Source organism: Mus caroli, chromosome 8 (genome assembly GCF_900094665.2).
Source record: "Mus caroli chromosome 8, CAROLI_EIJ_v1.1, whole genome shotgun sequence".
Classification (NCBI taxonomy): Eukaryota; Metazoa; Chordata; class Mammalia; order Rodentia; family Muridae; genus Mus; species Mus caroli.
This window is the reverse complement of record NC_034577.1, coordinates 71,417,859-71,438,780: the sequence shown is the minus strand read 5'-3', so window position 1 is coordinate 71,438,780 and position 20,922 is coordinate 71,417,859. Positions and strand designations below refer to the sequence as shown.

General features: G+C 40.3%; 1 pseudogene; it reads left to right on the top strand.

Annotated features, from left to right (window-relative positions):
- Positions 1–8,582: 8,582 nt before the first annotated feature.
- The window catches only part of LOC110300862, a 24,491-nt pseudogene continuing 12,151 nt past the window's right edge, over positions 8,583–20,922 (top strand).

The window sequence follows — 20,922 nt, the reverse complement described above, 5'->3', positions numbered from 1 at the left end:
ACCCACAGTGACACACCTACTCCAACAAGGCTATACCTTCTAATAGTGCCACTCCCTGGGCCAAGCATATACAAACCATATCAACAGCCAAAGCTACACAATAAGACCCTATCTCAAAAAAAAATTAAAATTAAATTCAGATTTTAGAAGATACAATTACAATTCCCAGTAAAAATGTGGGAAATGTAGGTTCTTTTAGGCATCACTAGCAACTCTACAGAGAACTGACAGTATGTGCCAAGCTGTTAAGTTATTCTATCACTTAGGACCACAGCCTTATGGAAAATTATCTTAATGAAACAATGATAGAATAGCACTTCCTTTAGAATAGAATTATAGAGTAGAATAACTTCCTACTCCTGAGAGTGTGGTAAGGCTGGTAAAACACACCCACCGTGGTGCCTATCATGCAAAAGGATAATTTGGACCTAATATGTGGGGTTTTTTTTCTTTTTTTTTAATTGAGTATTTTATTAATTTGCATTTCAAATGTTATCCCCTTTCCTGATCCCCCACAGAAACCCCATTCCATCCCCCCTCCTGCTTCTATGAGGGTGTGCCCCACCCACCCACCCACTCCTACCTCCCTGCCCTCACATTCCCCTACACTGGGCCATCAAGCCATCATGGGACCCAAAATCCTCTCCTCCCATTGATGCCCGACAAAGCCATCCTCTGCTACATATACTAGTGGAACCATGGGTCCCTCCATGTGTACTCTGATTGGTGGTTTAGTCTCCGGGAGCTCTGTGAGGTCTGGTTGGTTGATATTGTTGTTCTTTCTGTGGGGTTGCAAACCCTTTCAGCTCCTTCAGTCCTTTCTCTAACTCCTCCATTGAAGACCCCGTGATCATTCATTGATTGGCTCTGAGCCTCCACCTCCGTATATGTCAGGCTCTGGCAAAATGTGTAGCCACCCAGTGTGGGGTTCAAACCTACAACCCTGAGATTAAAAGTCTCATACTCTACTGACTGAGCTAGCCAGGCAACTCTAATATTTGTTAATGATGGCAAATGCCCATTGCTGCTTCTTATAATTCCCGTGTCTAACTTTTGATTGTTATTTGAGACAGTATTCTTTCTGCTGATATATTTTTCAAGTCTACTCTAAAACAGTATACTTTGATACTCCAATACACATGTGTATACCATGTTTAACAATTACATCAAGAGGCCACATCAAGAGATTAACCTGTACCATCTGGGTCTATATAGGTAAATTCCAGGAAACACACACACAAGCAAACCCAACTGATGGCCTGTTTCTCAGAATATATCCATATCACTGTGTTAGACTTGACTGAACTGATACAAATTTATATATAAATTGAAAGCAGCTGTGGGTAAAATGTTCACAGTATAACAAGGTTATTATTTTACAGGCCTCTATTATTTTTTTCCTGCTTTTTTTTTAATGTTGTCTAACTCTTTTGCACTATGTGTTCTAGTTTTAGTTCTGTTGCTATGGCTTGAAAGTTCTCCTTTTTCCTTTATATAAGAAGCACAAGTATTTGGGGGGGGGGGGGGCAAAACCCACCATCATCGTCAAGAAGGCCCTTACCTGACATAGTCCACTGGACTTCCCTAAACTCAGCTCTCCTTTCCTTAACTCCACACATCTCTCCCTGTCCACCGGTCTCTTCTGTCTGTACCCCAGGAGATTAGACAAGGAAATCAGGAAACCACACAAAACAAGAAAAAGGAGAGACCCATTTACACATCCAATAGGCCAGGGAAAAGAAAATCCAAATCTGCTCCAGTTCTCTCATTTCACCTTAAAGGAAAGAGCCTCAGATGTCCAGGAAAATTCCTTCAAAGCCTAAAATCTACAGGCTCTCTATATGGGAGGTGACCAGCGTGAAAGAAAAGCAGCCACTACCACAGAAGATCTTCTTTGTTCTTGCTCTCCACAGCCCTTCAGGAACCGCTCGATAATGTGCAGTGTTATTACTGAAAATGTTGGCCCTGGCAAGTTTACTCTAGACTCTATCACTGGCTGTTCACAAAATAAAATCATTTTTAAAGCCTATGGGGAGAGCCAAGTGCAAACCACAAATCAGAAAACCACCAAGGCGGGCTGGCCTGGCTGCCAGAGTTTAATGTGAGCTAATGGGAGGACACAGAGATGTGAGAATTTGATTTTACGATACTCCATGTAACATTTGGCAACACGGAGGGGCTGGGGCCAGCTCCCCTATCCTTAAGCAAACATTTGAGGTGACACATCAGTCTCTCATCTGTTTTAATTCTGTCACCCAGTGGGTAGAGAGCCAGCCTGGACTCCTCGTTTCCAACATGTAGCTTGCTTTGGATAGTTCCAGACTTGTTTAATATTGATTCCTATCAAATGAAGATGGGCAGGTGGGGAGGGGGCCAGGAAAATAGGATGAAGCTGTTTAGTGGCAGCCAACCAACCACCCTGGAGTCCTCTTCACACTTGGGATTTATTTCACGGGTGGTGAATAGAGCTAACTGAAGCAACATTCTTTTTACGAGTGAAAACTAAGCCCAGTAAGAGAGGCAATCACAGAAGAACTAGATCAGGTTCCTACTCACACTGGATGGAAGTGGAGCTCAGGTAGAGCTCACTTCCCACCATTTGCTTGAAGAAGACCAGTGGGAAAGAGAAGGAAGGGAGACATTGAATCTCTGCGTATAGAGAACCTGATGGGCTAAAAAAGGGAGAAAAATCTGATTTAAAAAAAAAGTCCCATGGACAGTGGTGTGTAAGTGGATGCTGTGTCCCACAGAACTGTTGTTTCTGTTGCCAGGGCAAAGATCTGAGGATCAGATCTCTCTTCCTCTTCATGGAGAATGAGATATTCCCTATAATGCTAAACTCTGAAAAAGATTACCTGTACTGGCTAGTTTTGTGTCAACTTGACACAGCTGGAGTTATCACAGAAAAAGGAGCTTCAGTTGAGGAAATGCCTCCATGAGATCCAACTGTAAGACATTTTCTCAATATAGGATTTGAAGTCTTAGCTAGAGCAATAAGATAACTGAAGGAGATCAAGGAGACATAAACTAGAAAAGAATTCAAACTATCTTTATTTGCAGATGATGTAATAGCATACATAAGTGACCCTAAAAATTCTACTGGGACACTTCTACAGCTCATTTAAAAAAAAAAAAAAACACTCATTCAGCAAAGATGCTGGCTGCAAAATTAGCTAAAAAAATTAATAGTACTCCTATATACAAATGATTGAGAAAGAATCAGGAAAAGATCACCCATCACAACAGCCTCAAATAATAGAAAATTCCTTGCAGTAACTCTAAAAAAGGAACTGAAATACTTGTATCATCAAAACTTCAAGACTTATGTCCGTGGTCTGTGTTACCACTGAAGGCCATTTAGATGTCCATGGTCTGTACTGCCACCTGAAACCATGTTAATGTCCATAGCCTATGCTGTCCCAGGGGACCATGCTACTGTGTGGCCTGCACTGCCACCTGAAGTCACAAAGATGGGGAACAGGCTTTGGAGGGCCATGAAATAAGTGTGGTGAGGTTCATAATGTGAGGCTCCCAAATAATCAATAAAAATTTTATGGGAAAAAACCTTCAAGTCTTTGAAGGAAGAAATTGATGACAATATCAGAAGATGGAAAGATCTCTCGTGCTCATGGATCAGTAGAATTAACATAATAAAAATGGCAGTCTTACCAATAGCAATGTATACATTCAATGTAGTCCTCATTAAAATTCCATCACAATTCTTTACAGACCTTGAAAGAACAATTCTTAACCTTATTTGGAAAAACCAAAAACCTAGGATATCTAAGACAATTCTGAATAAAAACTGCTGGAGGTATCACAATTGTACTCCAGAGATAAACCACATAGTACTGACATAAAATCAGGCATGTTGATTAATGAAATTGAATTGAAGACCCAGATATAAATTCACATACCTATGAACACCTGATGTGTGACAAAGAAACTAAAAATACATTGAAAAAAAAAGAAAGCATCTTCAACAAATAGTGCTGGTAAAACTGGATGTCTGCATGTAGAAGAATGCAAATAGATCCACACTTTTTACTCTGCACAAATTCAAGCCCAGATGGATCAAAGACCTCAACATAAAATTAGACAAACTGAACCTGGTAGAAAAGACAGTGGGGAATAGCATGGAACACATTGGCATAGGAGACAACTTCCTGAACAGAATACTAATTATGCAGACAGTAAGATCAACAATCAATAAATGGAACCTCATGAAACTGAAAAGCTTGTGTAAAGCAAAGAATATCATCGTTCAGACAAAGAAACAGCTTTTATAGAATGAGAAAGAAGTTTTACCAACTCCATACCAAAATGTATCAAGAACTCAAGAAACTAGATAGCAAAACAAAACAAAACTGAAATAATCCAACTTTAAAATGGAGTACAGATCTAAACAGAAAATTCTCAATAGAGAAAACTCAAGTGGCTGAAAAATACTTAAATGTTAACATCCTTAGTCATCAGGGAATGATGCAAATCAAAATGGCTTTGAGATCCCATCTTACAACTCTCTGAATGGCTAAGATCAAAAACACAAGTGACATCATACTGGCAAGGATATGGAACAAAGAGAACACTTCTCCATTGCTGATGGAAGTACAAACTTGTACAGCCACTATGGAAATCAATATGGCAGTTCCTCAGAAGGTTGATAATTGATCTACCTCAAGATCCAGTAATTCCACTCTTGAGCATCTATCCAAGGGATGGTTCATCCTACCACAAGGGTACTTGCTCAATCATGTTCATTGCTGCTCTATTCATCATAGCCAGAAACAAGAAACAACCTAGATGTTCCTCTACAGAGGACTGGATGAAGAAAACATGGTACATTTATACAATAGAGCATTATTCAGCTGTAAAAATAAAATGACATCATGAAATTTGCTGGCAAATGGATGAAACTAGAAGAAATCATCTTGAGTGAGGTAACCCAGACCCAGAAAGGTAAATATAGTATGTATTTACTTATATGGGGATATTACCCATTAAATAAATGATAACCAACTTAAAATCCATAGACCCAGAGAGGTTAGATATGGAGGAAGGAACTAGAGTGGACACACGGATCTAATGGGAGAGGTAAATAGATATTATGAGTGGACTTGGGACAAGGGAGGATGGGAACGGGAGAATCATGTGGGGAGGGGAGATATGATTGAGGTGGAGATGTAGGATAATAGAGGTTACAGAGTCCAAAGTGACCATCTCTTGTCACCACTGAGGTTTTCAGTAGTACAGCTGGGTTGCATTCAATTGTGTTGTTGGCCAAATGGGTCCAATGGAAGTCCCCAAACAACCAAGCTGTTGTTAAGACAATTGATGACTCTGCAAACTGATCGCAGCAGGGCCCCATTGCCAATGGAAACACACGCATAACTCACTGAAGATGGAGAAATAGTGCTGGTGTGTATATTATAGTGTCCGTGGTGCAGGAATATATACTCTCCCAGAAACCAAAGGAGAAACATAAACACCAACCCATGTATAAAATATTCAACCTAAAATCTGTCCTCACTGCAAGATATGGTAAAACAGCAGTAACACAGAGCTTGTGAAATTAGCTAACCAATGCCTGATTAACTAAAGGTTCACTCCACAAGATGGAACTCACACATCTAAGACTATGTGGTTGATCGACAACCAGAGACTAGATAGCCCAAAGACCTAGGGTAAAACCAAACACTATCAGTCCTTTTTCTAAGTATCAACAAAATGACTCCTAATGATATTCTGCTATCCTCATGTCAGTGGCTTATTTAGTCATCATCAGAGAAGCTTCCTCCTGAAGCAAATAACAGATACAAAGATCCAACCAAGGCCAGACTTTACACACAGAGAAAGTTCTTCAAATACACATCTCTAAATGGAATATCTCTACAAAATCCCTTCCCACAGAGCTCAGGGAACTCTGCAAAAGAGCTTCCTGCACAGGAAGAGTGCAGGAGCTAGAAGGGATGGAGGATACCAAGAGAACAAGGTCTTCTGAATCAACTCATATAAGCTAGGCTTATATGAGCTCACAGAGACTGAAGCAGCAAGCACAGGGCCTACAGGGGTCTTCACCAGGTTCTCTGCATATATATTATAGCTTCCAGGTTAGGATGTTGATGGGGCCCCTGAGTATGGGGCTCAGTGGATCTCTGATCTGTGAGCCTGCTCTTTGAACGCTCTTCCCTCTATGAGGTTGCCTTGTCCAGCCTCCATGGATTTTGCTTTATCTTATTATATTTATTTTGTCATTTTCAGTTATTATCACTTAGGATGGAAGGTAGACAGATGAGAGGAGTAAAGAAGGGAAAACCTTAATCAGAATATATTGTATGAGAAAGAAATCTATATTTTCAATAATTTTTAAAGCTGGCAGATTTCACCCAGAAAAAAAAATAGAAATTACACCATGCCATTTAGCAGTAACTTGAGCCAAGAATCAGAAGCCATCCTTACAATTACACTGTGTTCTTCTTTTAAAGATTTATTTTATAGTCAAGTGGTGATAACACACGCCTTTAATCCTAGCACTCATGAGGCAGAGGCAGGTGGATCTCTTAATTCAAGGCCAACCTTGTCAACATAGTGAGTTTCAGAACAGCCAGAGCTACACAGAGAAGCCCTGTCTTTGAAAATAAAATGATTTTAGTTTATTCTGCAGCTCTGTGTGTGTGCGTGTGATGGGGGTCGGGGTTGGGGTTTCTGAAGAAACCAGAAGAGGTTGTCAGGTTCCTTCATTCTGGAGTTACAGGTAGCTGTGAACTGTGCTGTGTGAGCACCAGAAACCAAACTCAGAGCTTCTTAAAAAAAAAAAAAAAAAGAAGCAAGGACTCTCAGCTACTGAGCCATCTCTGTGACCCAGGCACCATAGCTTTATAGCAACTCTGTCTTCATTGTCTTCATGGATTTTGTGTACCTGCCTTCTCCTTGTAAGCATCTAGATTTCTTACTTTACTAAAATCAGAGACCTTATTTAGAAGGAAAACTGAGGACTTTACCTTATGCTATACCTGCAGAGCATCACTTCTCCTCACAATCCCCCAAAAATAAGCTTATGGGGGACTAGAGAAAGCAGAAAGAATTAGAGGTTGGAGCAATGGTTCAGAGGTTAGCTGCTTCCACCTTCAAGGACTCTGACACTCTTCTGGACTCCAGGAGTACCTGCACCTCCTTGACATGTCCACAGTCACACCTACACATGCTTACCTGTAATTTTTAAATGCTATATAAAATCCTAAATTTTTTATTTTAAAAAGTTGGATCTTGTTAGCAACATCTCCACCATCTGATCCAGGGCCCTAGCATCAGCACAATGTGTTATTACTAGCTGCCAAGATGCCAAGACACATTCCCCCTGTCACCAAGAACAGCATATCCTCCCCACGAGCATGTTCTACACATCCCCTTATTAAAAGCCAGTGTTTGCTTTTCCTGCTCTCCTTTTTCTTCCACCCTTGCCCAGAGTCGGCCTCTGTATAACCCTGTTTGATAAACCTCCCACGTAAGATCTGTCGCATGGTGTGACTTTGTGGTGTCTGAGCCTTAGATCATAACATCTTAAACACCTTTTCATTCTCATACTGCTATTCCTGGGTCTGTGTATAATGGGTATCTTATAAGCATTTTCTGAAGATTTTGTTTTACTCAATTTATTTTGGAGGGGGTGTTGAGATGAGTAACTTTATATATGAATTGTTTAAGTTAAAATGTGAATTTTGAGATAGAGCCAAGATGCCTGCACTACTTACTCAAACCTCCTGTTGTGAGCTAGAGGCAAAGAGTCTCCCTCACCACTCCCCACTCTGTTCTGAATATTTCACACTGAAGAGGTCAGCTCAGAGCCATTGGAAAATTCCACCAGGCATTCCTCCCCTACTGGAAGAGATAGGTCAGAGTGCACATAGGCCAGAAGGAAGAGGCTAATTAAGCCCCTACTACCTCATTCCCTAAAGACTAATCAGTCTTTAAAAAGGCCAATCATATTGTGACTAGTTTCTGATTCTCTATTCCACCCCTGGAAACTCTAAAAAATTCGCTGAATGGACTACCCAAGGTTGTTGCCTCTCCTTCAGGTACAGGATGACGACCCCAGTATACTGGAACAATAAATTCCTCCTGCTTTTGCATCAATCCCTGGCTATGTGTTGTTCAGTGGTGGTGGGGTTCCTGGTAAGATAAGGCTCGTCAGAGTCTTATAACACCAGACCACAGCAATAGCCATTCAGTGCTCAATGAGAAACACTAGCACCAGGCCAGTGCCCTCTCCTGCCCTTTAGCATCAGCACCGCAGCCAGCATGGAGGAGCTGTGGAAGCAGAACCAAGCCAGAGCTGGGCTGCTGCACTTCTTCAAGGAGTCTACAGAACCTGTAGTATTTCCAGAGCAACTTTTAGAAGGCAGGTCTGGTCAGAAGATGATTTTACAAAGTGGTTTCATGAAAGTGGAAGGGAAGATGGTAGAGCAGAGCTGTGAGAGTGGGCAGACATGTATATTTGGCAAAGAATGGCAAACCTAGAGACACTATGAAGGGTATGTGAGCAATATGGGAGAGTATAGCATTACTGACCATTGGCCTAAAGCATGGAGGCACTGCATCAGGAAGGAGAACACTTGGCCATAGAGGTCAGCACCAAAGGCCGGAAGGTATGTGGAAGCTTGGAACTCTCACGAATCTTGCCCTCGTTTACTCTTCTACCTATAAATTCTGTCTGACTCTGGGCAACAGCAGAATATCTGAGAGATGATTCTCGGTGATGGTCCAGTATTTACAGTGCTCCAGAAACCAGAAACTCTGAACCATATCAATGACTGATTGTAATAAATATTTTCAGTTAAAGCTATTTGGGATGTGTGTTTGTGTGCATGTCCTTGTGCATATGTGTGACACACTGCAGTTTTTAATGCCAGTTGAATGAATAAATACACTCTGGAGAGTTGAAAATGGTAGAGGAACAGAGCAGCGCTTGAGTGGGGGAGAGAGGCAGAACTAGAGATGCCATGCCCATGACAGGTGTGGGAGAAGGCTGTGGTGGGTGGGAGAGCATGCCATTGCTGAGTAGGACAGGTAGGATGGTGTGCAGTAGTCTGGAACATTCTCAGGCTCTGACTCCAGCTGCACAATAGCCCTGGCTCCAAGCAATGACAAGATGCTGGAGATGGAAAACAGCTCATTTTCTGAATTAGAACTCCTTGGAAAGGCCTCCAGGGTCCATGTTGCCTCTGGGGGCCATGTTGGTATCTGTGATCCATGCTACAGCTAGAGAATGTGCTGGTATCTGTGGTCCATGCTGCTGCCCCAAGACATGTTGATGCACTAGTCTGTGCTATTGCTAGAGGCCATGTTGAGGCCTGGTTCATGCTAACACCAGAGGCAGTGTGGATGTCCATGATTTGTGCTCCCACTGAAGGCCATGCTGATGTCTATGGTCTGTGTTACAACTGAGTGTCATTATGGTGTCTGTCTTAGTCAGGGTTTGTATTCCTGCACAAAATGCCATGACCAAGAAACAAATTGGGAGAAAAGAATTTATTCAGGTTATACTTCCATGTTGCTGTTCATCACCAAAGGAAGTCAGGACTGGAACTCAAGCAGGTCAGGAAGCAGGAGCTGATGCAGAGGCCATAGAGGGATGTTCTTTACTGGCTTGCTTCCCCTGGATTGCTCAGCTTGCTCTATACATCCAGAGATGGCACCACCCACAAAGGGGCATCTCCCCTTGATCACTAATTGAGAAAATGCCTTACAGCTGTATCTCATGGAGGCATTTTCTCAACTGAAGCTCCTTTCTGTGGTGGATCGCTCTGGGGCTAATTATATTTGAAGTTAATTCAGTTCTCCTGTGAGTGGCTTTGAACAAAGAATGAGTCAGCACTCAGGTGATTTCCTGTAAACCTGCTTCCCACCTTAATTTGTAAAATAAAGGAGAGCTGATGGTTGGGCAGATAAAAGGGAAGGTGGAGTGGAAGGTGAGAAGGAAGAAGGCTTATTAATTGAATAAATGTCTGTGCCTCCTGGTAGAGAGCACAACAGATAGTTGGTATAACAGGATGGCTGCTCTAGGCAGAGCTTAACAATTAAAAACTCTCTGCTTGCTATAGGCAGATATTAGTAGAAGTTTGAATTAATTGCTTTAAAGATGGTGTAAAGATATATTGCTCTAATAAGTCTTACAGGATACTCATATTCTGTCTAATGTGGGCTCCACAGGAATTTTGGGTTTAAGTCCAGGAGAGGGAGAGGGAGAGGGAGAGGGAGAGGGAGAGGGAGAGGGAGAGGGAGAGGGAGAGGGAGAGGGAGAGGGAGAGGGAGAGGGAGAGGAAAGGAAAATAAAAGTGTGAATAAATTGTTTTAAAGATGGTATAATAAAGTCTGCAGGAGACTCATATTCTGTCTAACATGGGCTCCACGGGGATTTTTGGTTAATATCCTGACATGACAAATTAGAAAGGCCTAAATCGGCTAAAATATGTGTGATTTTGAGTACTGTGGGTGTTTTATTGTTCCTCTGGGACAGAGGGCAAGCTACAGGTTTTCCTGGCTGAAGGATTTGCTGATTTGGGGAGAAGGTTTTGTCTTTGTGTTTTTGGAAAAGGTGATTAAGGCGTTTACACCTTCCAGAGTTATATGGATGAGATTTGATAGAGGGAGACCCCCTGAGAACTAGATTCCAGAGAATCAAACAAAAAGGTTATACTGATGATACTAAAATTTTGTTTTGAGATTTATATATTACAGAATATACAGCATTGGTGAATGTCATCGTCAGACATGCTGAACTGACCTGCCTGAACTCCTGATGTCTTGGTTTTTCATACGGATCCAGTCAGGACACAGACATCAGAGACTAATGCAATCATTGGTGGGGGCTTCTTAAGGCCAGCTAACTCCCCCATTTCCCCCCCCTCCCCCCCCCCCTTAAAATATCTCAATGCCCATATTCAGCTTGAAGAAGTTATGAAGATTCGTAGTCCCAGTTCCCTAAGCTTTGGGGCTAGGGATGGTTAGTACAGGTTGTCTATGATACTAAAAATTTTGAAGTACAAGGCTTAGACCCAGTCCTTCAATTGCTATTATGATAAACAGATCTGAGATGTTTAAGCCTGTGAGCTAAGGGTCAAACAGGAAATTCATGGCTCTGAGTTTACTGTTAGGGTGTTTTCAGTTAGTTTTAATCAGAAATGACTAAGAGTAGGTAAGAGAGAATAGTCCAGATTACTTCACATAGTTAGTTGGTTTTCAAAAATGTCAGAAGTCCACAGAATGTGGCGTTTGATGTTATTTATTCACTTGTTGTTGAGACCAGTCAGCTCCTGACAGCTTTCTTGGATTCAAAGAAGAAATTGAGCATCTGTGAGTTACTCCAGTTGTGGTAAAACAGCCACTAGGCAAGAATTGCCTCATTCCTCTGCAGATATAATACTGTCCAAAGAAAGGACACAATTACAGGTTAGAACAGCTTGATTCTGCTGACACAGAGTAGGCTAGTCCTTAATATTCCTGTTTCTCTAATTCTGTCAGATGACCCTGGCCAGTAGGCTGAAGACTGATGCTCCAACCTATTGAAGTAAGTTACAGACTGTCCAAGTGACCAGAGGTCTCCATGAATTATCTAAGTTTTGGAAGCTGTGTTGGGCTTCCTATATATTTTTAGTTAATATCAGTTGTTCTTGGATTTCTGATGGAATTGAAAAACTACATAGTCTCCTAGTGAACCCAGGCTTTTTACTTTGAGAGGAACAGATTTGAGAGAATGGTTTTCAGATGGCATTCAATCTAAAGCCAAGACATAGCCAGGTGCAAAACTATAGTCTTTTAAGTAAGGATAGATGGCAGAGGTTTTTATTTAATTAACAAAGATGATGGACTGGGTATTAGGTCTCTTGTACTTTATAAATTACAAAATAATAATAGTTATGTTCAATTATATCTGAGATAAAATAATCTTTTAATTGGACAAAAAGGGGGAAATGTTGTAGAAACCCTGGGGCTGATTATATTTGATGTTAATTCCGTTCTCCTGTGACTGGTTGAGAACAAGGAATGAGTCAGCACTTGGGGTGATTTCCTGTAAGCCTGTTTCCTACCTTAATTTGTAAAATAAAGGAGAGCTGATGATTGGGCAGATAAAAGGGAAGGTGGAGAGAGAGAAGAAGGAAAAAATGGAAGAGGGAAAGGACCGAGAGGAGGAAGAAGAAAAGCTGAGCAGAAGCACATGGCCTAGAGAAACCACAAGTTCTAAGGGGTCTCACAGATGGAGAAGATGGTAGTGTAGCGGTAGATCTGCCCAGTCTAGGCCCACAGCATGTATTCATATGAATTGAGTCGTGTTTTCATTCAGGGGCTTATTTGGGATGAAGAATTACCGCAACATCTTTCTCTGTGATAACTCCAGTCTATGTTAAGTTGACACACAAAACCAGCCAGTACAGTGTCTATGGTACATGGTGCAGCAGAGAACCATGTTGAAGAAGCTGGCCACTGGGAGTTTAACCATGCTCCAGTGACTATATGGACCATACAAAACAGTCTTGGTATTTTTTATTTTCTTTTTCTTTTTTTCCTTTTCTTCTTCTTTTCTTTGGGAGTAGCCACAAGGGAAGAGGGTGGACCTGAGAAGACTGGTAAATAGTGAATGTTTTCAGGATGGATTATGTGAAACTCCCAAATAGCCAATAGAAATATTACAGTGAGAAAATGGGAGTTTGATGCTGCTTTATCCTAAAACATGTTCATGGTTCAGGCTCCCCATTCAGCGTCATCACCCAAAACTTCTGCTCCAATCATAGTAGTAAGACAGCAACTGGCTAATTCATGCACAACCCTAGGGCACTGTGGAAATTCAGCTAACTCCAGCTGTGACGAGAGTCTGCATAGGATGAAGTCACAAGCGTTCTATAAAGAACATATTGAAACTCCAAATAATATTTAAAGAATTGTCCTGTTCAGCTAATCCATCATTTTTTGGCCATTCTTCATTTGGAAACACAATAGAGGAGAACCTGAGACTGCACAGTTTGAAGTTTAGCAACAAAAAGATTGGGGGAAAGTAAAACAGTAAAAGAGGAGATATTTCCACTCCCAGGGAAGAAAAATATAACCTCATAGTTAGAATCACTGTACCAGAATTAAAGAATGTTTCCTTGAGTCTTGTAAATAGACTTTTAGTGTAATTATACTCAAGGACAGGGTGATGGCACTGGAACACAAGAACTGTCTGCCTGTACCCCCAATCCCAGTGAATCCCATCATGAAAGAATGCAATAGGTGTGCTTAAACCAGAACTCAGGATACATGAGAGTGGTGCAAAGCTTCTTTCTTCAAGGAAGATCTTCCTCCTGGTCTCAGCAGCCACCCTAATGGAAGAGAATTAATTTTATATAATAGCATAAGCTCAGCAGTTACATAAGTTGGCCTTTTCCTTTCCCAGTGGGCTGAGAATGTCAGGAAATGGATAACATGAAATCTCATCTCCATTAGAATTTGAAAAGAGATTTAAAAAGAAAAACAGACATCTTTAACGATTAAAAATTGTGGACACACAAGATTTAGGGCCATTTCCTAAAATATTCATCCAGAATTAACAATGGCAACTATACCAAAACTAAAATGAGACTTTTTTTAAATCTTTGCTTAAATGGAGAACAAGCAAGCTTCATTCGCTGTTCACCTTGATTAAATCAGAGCTAGAGAGAAGGTGGCCTGGTAGAACTTCAGAATGAGAAGTTCAAGGTTAACTAATGAAGGGACAAAGACTTTAATTTCAGCTGAATGGCACTCCCACATCTCTGTCAGTTTCACACTCTATTAGAGCTTCTGGAACAAAGAGCACAAACCCTCCTACTGGGAATCCTTCTCTGGAGTCCTGGGTCCTATTGTTGATTTTATCCTAAAGGGCTTGGGAACACATTTTATAAACATGAAAACAGAGAGCAGATAAGTGTGAGAAACATCCACTGACAGAGGTCACTGGCAGCAGCACACACACTGGATTTCTTTCCAGATGATGTGGGTGGATGCATTTCTGGTTGGTGAGTTTAGTCAGATGGAGGTTTGGAAATGACACTCATTCATCCCTGTCTGAAGATGTGAAAATATCCAGTTTCTCAGGGCAGTATCTTCTGCTAGATTATATAACGATTCTGCTCACCTGCTCACACAACCAGTAACTTGGTTTCAGCTTGAGCACAGAATGCTCTCTCAGGACAAATCGTCAGTGGCTTCTGCTTCCGAGGGCTACCTACTTCAAGTGAAACATGAAACTGGCAATTGCAAACCATGTCTGGTTTCTCATTGGGCTCAGCACAGCTAAGCCTGGCATCAGAAACAGACCTCCAGTGAACTATTGGCCAAATGGATGCTGTTGTTATTTTCTCTCTAAATAGAAATGAAATAATGAATAATATGATATCATCATGATGGATTTTGCACATGGCTAAAATCTAAAAGACAGGACATTACCTCTTGACCTCCCAGTACATGTGAAGCACATTGTGTGCTAGGAAAAACAACATGAAATGTAGTATCTTCACAAAAGCTGTATGAATGGAGCAGCTGCCTGTGAAACTGGGAAAGGAGAAAATTCCCATCCATTCACAGAACCCTGACAAAGACAGTTATTAATAACCAACATCGTTCTCACTTTAAATCAAGGAGGAGACTGTGTAAAATGCTTCCTTTAAATCAATAGACGAAAACTGCCATGTGTTAGTGTAAGACCTTTCCAACTACTCATATGATTAACTCAGCCTGAGAGAGTCTCTATTGTCCAGCATGGATACAATAGACAGGTCTAATATACAATGGTTTCCTAGGGATCTGATTGTAGCTCTGAGGTTGAATTTCCCATGAGAAATGATGGCTATGGTAAGTCAAAATTTTACCATAAAGTATAATAAAGTTAATAGTAGACTTGTAATTGATTCAGTAACTATCAGCCATCTGGAGATGACACACTTAGTACAAACCTATATATATATGAACTCAGCAATCTATTTGGTACATCGTTATGGAGGTCAGCCACATGTTAAGTGCTATGATGAAAGCTAGGATGTGAGCAAGGCAGGCTGAGCGTTCTTGTGGAGGGGAGCACAGACTTACCAAGCCAGACGTGACCATGATCTCTTTCACTGAAAGGGTACCTGCATCAAAATAACAAAGTTCTTAGATCCATTTTTCTCTTTTTTTTTTCTGGAAGTGAAATAATTTATTCATTCTCTTATTAAACATTATCCTATTTTCTTAGAATGCAACATTGTTGACTATATATGGGATGGATCCCCAGGTAGGACAGTCTCTGGGTGGCCTTTCCTTCCGTCTCTGTTCCAGACTTTGTCTCTGTATGTCCTCCCATGGGTATTTTGCTCCCCCTTCCAAGAAGGACCCAAGTATCCATACTTTGGTCTTCCTTCCTCATGAGCTTCATTTGGTCTGTGAATTGTATCTTGGGTATTCCAAGCTTCTGGGATAATATCCACTTATCAGTGAGTGTTTAGCACATATGGGTTTTTTGTTTGTTTGTTTGTTTGTTTGTTTTGTTGTGATTGGATTACCTCACTCGGGATGATATTTTCTAGTTCCATTTACCTAAGAATTTCATGAATTCATTGTTTTTAATGACTGATTTCCAGAGTGGCTGTACCAATTTGCAACCCCACCAACAATGGAGGAGTGTTCCTCTTTCTTCATATCCTTGTCTGAGCAAAGCAATGGATTTGGTTGCAAATGAAAGCAATGCTCCAAGAATTCTTATGACTAGACACAATACATATAGAGCATGTGTGAACTGCCTTTACTTTGCTTGAGTTTTGTTGCTATTGTTATTCTCCATCTGTCTTCTCTCTCCACAGATAAAATTATGCACAGATTGGAGCAGATTTAATGTTATGAACCACAGAAGGCTAATTCTTTTCTTGAGCCTTTGGCACCAAGTAAATCCAGACAGACAGATATCATCATCATCATCATCATCATCATCATCATCAAGAGATCGGTGATGTCTGCTTTCTCAACTCCATTATATCCACCAGATGTTTATATCAGAAAATGGCTGCACAGACTTACACAGAGAACATCCCTTTACACAAAGTTACATATATTGAGTAGCTACTGGAGCAGAAATTTTAGAAAATGCAAATATGCTGACAAATAAAGATGGGATGGGCTCTATGAACATGTAATAAACTTCTAATAAAATAACTGAGCAAACTCACACATCTGTGAACAGATGGGATGCATTATGAAATACGGGTCACTGTTGCAGCAACCTCTGACCCCTGGATGTTGCTTCTGGGACAAGGTTGAGTATAAAGGACCTCTGTGAGTTTACTTTCTCTGTCAGCATTCAGAGAAATTGTTTTCAATCTCCTTAAGATGAACTATTGGCATAGACAGTCTTGACCCACACCCATAAAAATGATGCACAAAACACCCCAAATCTTTGACCCGGGGAAAAAAGGTCTTAATGCTTGTATTTGTTTGGTTACTGGAAACATAACATTTCCATGAATGCATTTGCTTTTTGCCAGAAGATTTTCTTTCTGACAAATACAAGACAATAATGTCTGAGTGGACTCCTCAATGTCATTTTAGGAAGTATTTTCAAAAGGGGTCAAGCAGCTACAGAAACACAAGACAGAATGTGTTTTGAAAGTGGAATTTTCAGAAGGCTCCATCACCAACCTCTATATGAAGCCAATACACAGAGAACCCATTTGAAGGAGAATATAGATGCACTAAAGGGTATGGTGTGAACGTGTTTTACTAAACTCCAGATTTACAGTAGAACTTCTCCTCTTTCTACCTATTGACTACTCTTCAAGTTGATAGTCTAAACTTCTCAAACGGATTCTCTGGAGGTGCTCAACATTTGACAGGGGTAACTTAGGGAACAAGCAGGAAAGAGAAAGCAGTTCTGCAGCCTCTAAGAGAAGTTTTCAGGGAACTCAGGGAGTTGGACAGAAATAGACATTTATCACACAATCCTTGGTGTTGGCTATTCCTGCATTTGTTTGGTCACATGATCTAGGACATGTATTGAATTAGTCAGATGAATAGATTCCCATCTTAAGACAGAGGCAAAAGGCAATATCTGTTTCCTCAAATTGTTGTATGATCTTCATAAACAATGCTTAGTATAAAACTCATACAACAGTGGTCACCTGTAGTAAGTACTCAGGTCCTTGGGGTCTCAGGAGAGCAGGTAAACCTGCCAGGCCTATAGACAGCAAAGATAAGCAGGGCTAGCAGAGGGTCCTTGTAGTCAAGGAAGGGATGCTCTTAGAGGGACAACAGAACTAAGATGCCTCCCTGTGCCAGGCTCAGCACCAACCTAACTGATGGGAAGGTGACAGTCTCCATTTTAACCAACCTTTCTATTATGGAGCAGATTCTAATTTTAGAATTTAGAACTCAGAAAGAAGTTACTGAAATAGTTTTTTTTTCCTTTTGCATTCCTCCCATTTTAAAGCTATTTTAATTTTATGTTATTTCTAAGAGAGATTTTATGTCTTTATTATCAGTCTTCTTTCATTTGTTGAAGTTCATTTACACTGTTTTCTTTACCATGCAACCAGTTTCCTTTAATCTCTTGTTCTTTTCTCTCCATCTTTATAAAAATCTCCTTCCTTTCCCTTTTTTGTTTAGCCTTCCTTCTCTCCTGTTTCCTCTACTCTTTCTTTTATGGATGTTACCCTGAATTGCATTCTTCTCTCTGAATGGTGAGGAAGACTCAGCCCCAAGAACAAGCTACTCTAGGGAAGGTGGGCAGGCATGAGCAAAACAGAGCACAGGAGCGTCAGCAATGTGAAAGCTCAGGGCAACAGAACTCCTGGAGAGATCATAGACCCTCCATTGCTGAATTCAAGGATGCTAAAACAGCTGAAATGTCAACCAAAAAATTCAAAGGCCTATTTAGAAAATTGTTGATAATTTGAAAGAACAAATAAGCAAATGAATTAAGCAAGTAGGTCAGTTCACAAAGTATGTAAGAAAGTCAGTGATGTAGAAAGGGGGAGGGATAACATGAGTGAAAAAAAAGTCAGGAACAAAGTCAACATCTAATAAACTCCAGAAGGGTTAGGAGTAAAAAATGCCAACTACCAGGTATAGTGTATATACCAGGTATACTCCTTTGTATATAGTATATATACCAGGTATATACTCCTTTGATTCCAGCACTCAGGATGCAGAGGCAGGGGGAACTCTGACAGTTCAAGGCCAGTCTGGTCTATATAGTTAGTTCCAAGATGGCCATGGCTGTGTAGAGAAATCCTATCTCAAACAACAACAACAAACAATAAAAACAAACAAAAACAAAAAAAATAAAAACAAAAAACAAAAACAAAATAAAAATACCACCAACTAATCAAATAAAGCACGAACAATAGACTAAACATAAAAAAGAATATCAGGGATTGAATACAAAGTTGAATAAATGCATTCAGGTACAATAAAGACAAAACATGCATGACTGTAACTTCAACAATGTGTAGAACACAATCGAGAGACCAGACCTAAGAAAGCCTATTTCACAAAATGATAAAGAAAATTTCCAAACGCAGGGGAAGACATGAGCAGCCAAACACAAGAGGCACTGAGGACCCCAAGCAGACAAAACTGGAGAAAGACTCTGATACTTTACAGTCAAAACAAAATTAAGACTTGCAAGAGAAAAACGCCAACTCACAAAAGCAAAACCATCAGATATGAACTGTGGGTGCCTGGCTCGAGACTTTAGAGGAGAAGAATATTAATATGTGGCCTAGAAATTGTTATTGTGTTATCTTCGCAAAGAATGTGGTTACTTTCTGCCCTTGTCCTTTTGGATTCTTTTTAGAATCTGCCTGAGGCTAAATTGAAGAGTCATGGATTAATAGCTGTGGCAGAGGAGATTTCCAGTCAGCCTAGTATTGATTGTGTTGCCAGTCTTCTGCAGATCTAGAATAAAAAGGAACAAAATGAGCAAAGAAAAATACAAAATGTACAGTTTGAGGAGAAAAGGAGACCCAGCAAGTGTAAACAGATTAAAGAAAAGCCTGATGTTGACTGGAATAGAGGAGCAAGATTCCACCCAGTGAAGCTTCCAATTTGTGAAAAGAAATTAAAGAAAAGTTAAAAGAAATTAAAGAAAGACGTAGGGTCGGATGTGGTGATGTACATCTTTAATCCTGGCACTCAGAAGGCAGAGACTGGCAGATCTCTGAATTTGAGTTCAGCCTGGTATACAGAGCAAGTTTCAGGACAGCCAAGTTTAGGCAGTGAGGAAACCGTTAAAAGATGTATTTGAAAGAGGGGGCCATGTTCCAGCAATCAGAAGAACTTAGAGCTTCCATTATGTGGTTCTAGCTTTAGAGTCAAGAATAGAAAAACTGATTATTTACTCTCCCTCCATGACTAAGGAAAGCATCTAAGGCCAAGCATGTATCACTTTTAATATGATTTCTTCTAGTTCCATCATGAAATTTTCATGATGAAATTTTTAGGGTCAGTTATGTATACTATTATATATCATCTGCTAATAATGATACTTTGACTTCTTCCTTTCCAATTTGTATCCCATTGATCAACCTTAGTCTTATTGCTCTAGCTAAAACTTCAAGTACTACATGGAATAAATACAGAGAGAGTGGCCAGCCTTGTCTTGTTCCTAATCTTAGTAGAATTGCTTTGAATTTGTCCTTTTGAGAATGTCTTCGTGATTCTGTGAATTTCTTCACTGTCTATTGTTATGCCCCCCTTTTCTGATTTTATCAATTTTGATATTCTCTCTCTGCCTTTTAGTTAGTTTGGATAAAGATTTGCTATCTTGTTGACTTTCTCTTGGCTGTACTTACTTCTTTTTGTTCTAGAGCTTTCCGGTGTACTGTTAAGTTGTTAGCATGACATCTCTCCTTTTTTTGTTAATATAAACACTTAGTGCTATGAACTTTTCTCTTAGCACCACTTTCATTATGTCCCAAAAGTTTGAGTATATTGTGTGTTCATTTTCATTGAATTCTAGAAAGCCTTTAATTTTTTTTAGTTATTTCTGTCTTGGATCATTTTTTATTCAGTAGAGACTTATTCAGGTTCCATGAGTTTTTAAGCTTTCTGTTGTTGATATTCAGCTTTAATCAGTGGTGATCTGATATGATGTAGGAGGTTGGTTCAGTTTTCTTGTATAGTGTCAGAGTATGTGGCCACTTTTAAAGAAAGTTCTATAAGGTGCCGAGAAGAAGGTATACTCTTTTGTGTTTGGGATGGAATGTTATGTATCATCTATTAAGTCCATTTGTCTTATAACATAAGTTAGCTCCAGAATTTAGTTTTTGTCTGTATGACCTGCCCATTGGTGAGAGTAGAGTATTGAAGTTTCTCACTACCAGTGTGTGATGGGTAATTACATGATTTAAACTATAGTAATGTGAAGTGAGAATTTCTGACTTCATTGGAGGTTCAATTGTGTCCTGTGGTGTTTTTTCTGGAAGCTGTCTGGTGAAAGAACATGTGATGTTTTGCTGGAGCAGACACTTGAGAGGACATGTGATGTTTGGAAAGAGTATAAGTACAACCCAACAGACAGTGCCTTTACTCTGGCATTGGTTTGCCTTGCTTGTCTTCAAAAGGCTTCACTGATGTTGATCTTCACTTGTCTTGTGAAGAGCCTCATGATTTCTTCTGGATGGAACCACTGCTGCTGTTTTGTGTTTGGTGTTTTCTAGTGGACAAAGATTGGAATCTTCCCAAGGAACTACTTCTAAACAGGTCCACATCCCCCTTGTCCTATTAGCCATCTTCCTTCCTACCTTTGGTTAGTGAGCTGAAAGGGAGGTTGAGGCATTTAAAAACCCTTATTAAAGTAGGTTTTAAAAAAATATAAACCCCAGACCAGCACCGGGGTAGCTAGGGCGCAGGGTCGGCTGACACTCGCCAGCTACCCACAAC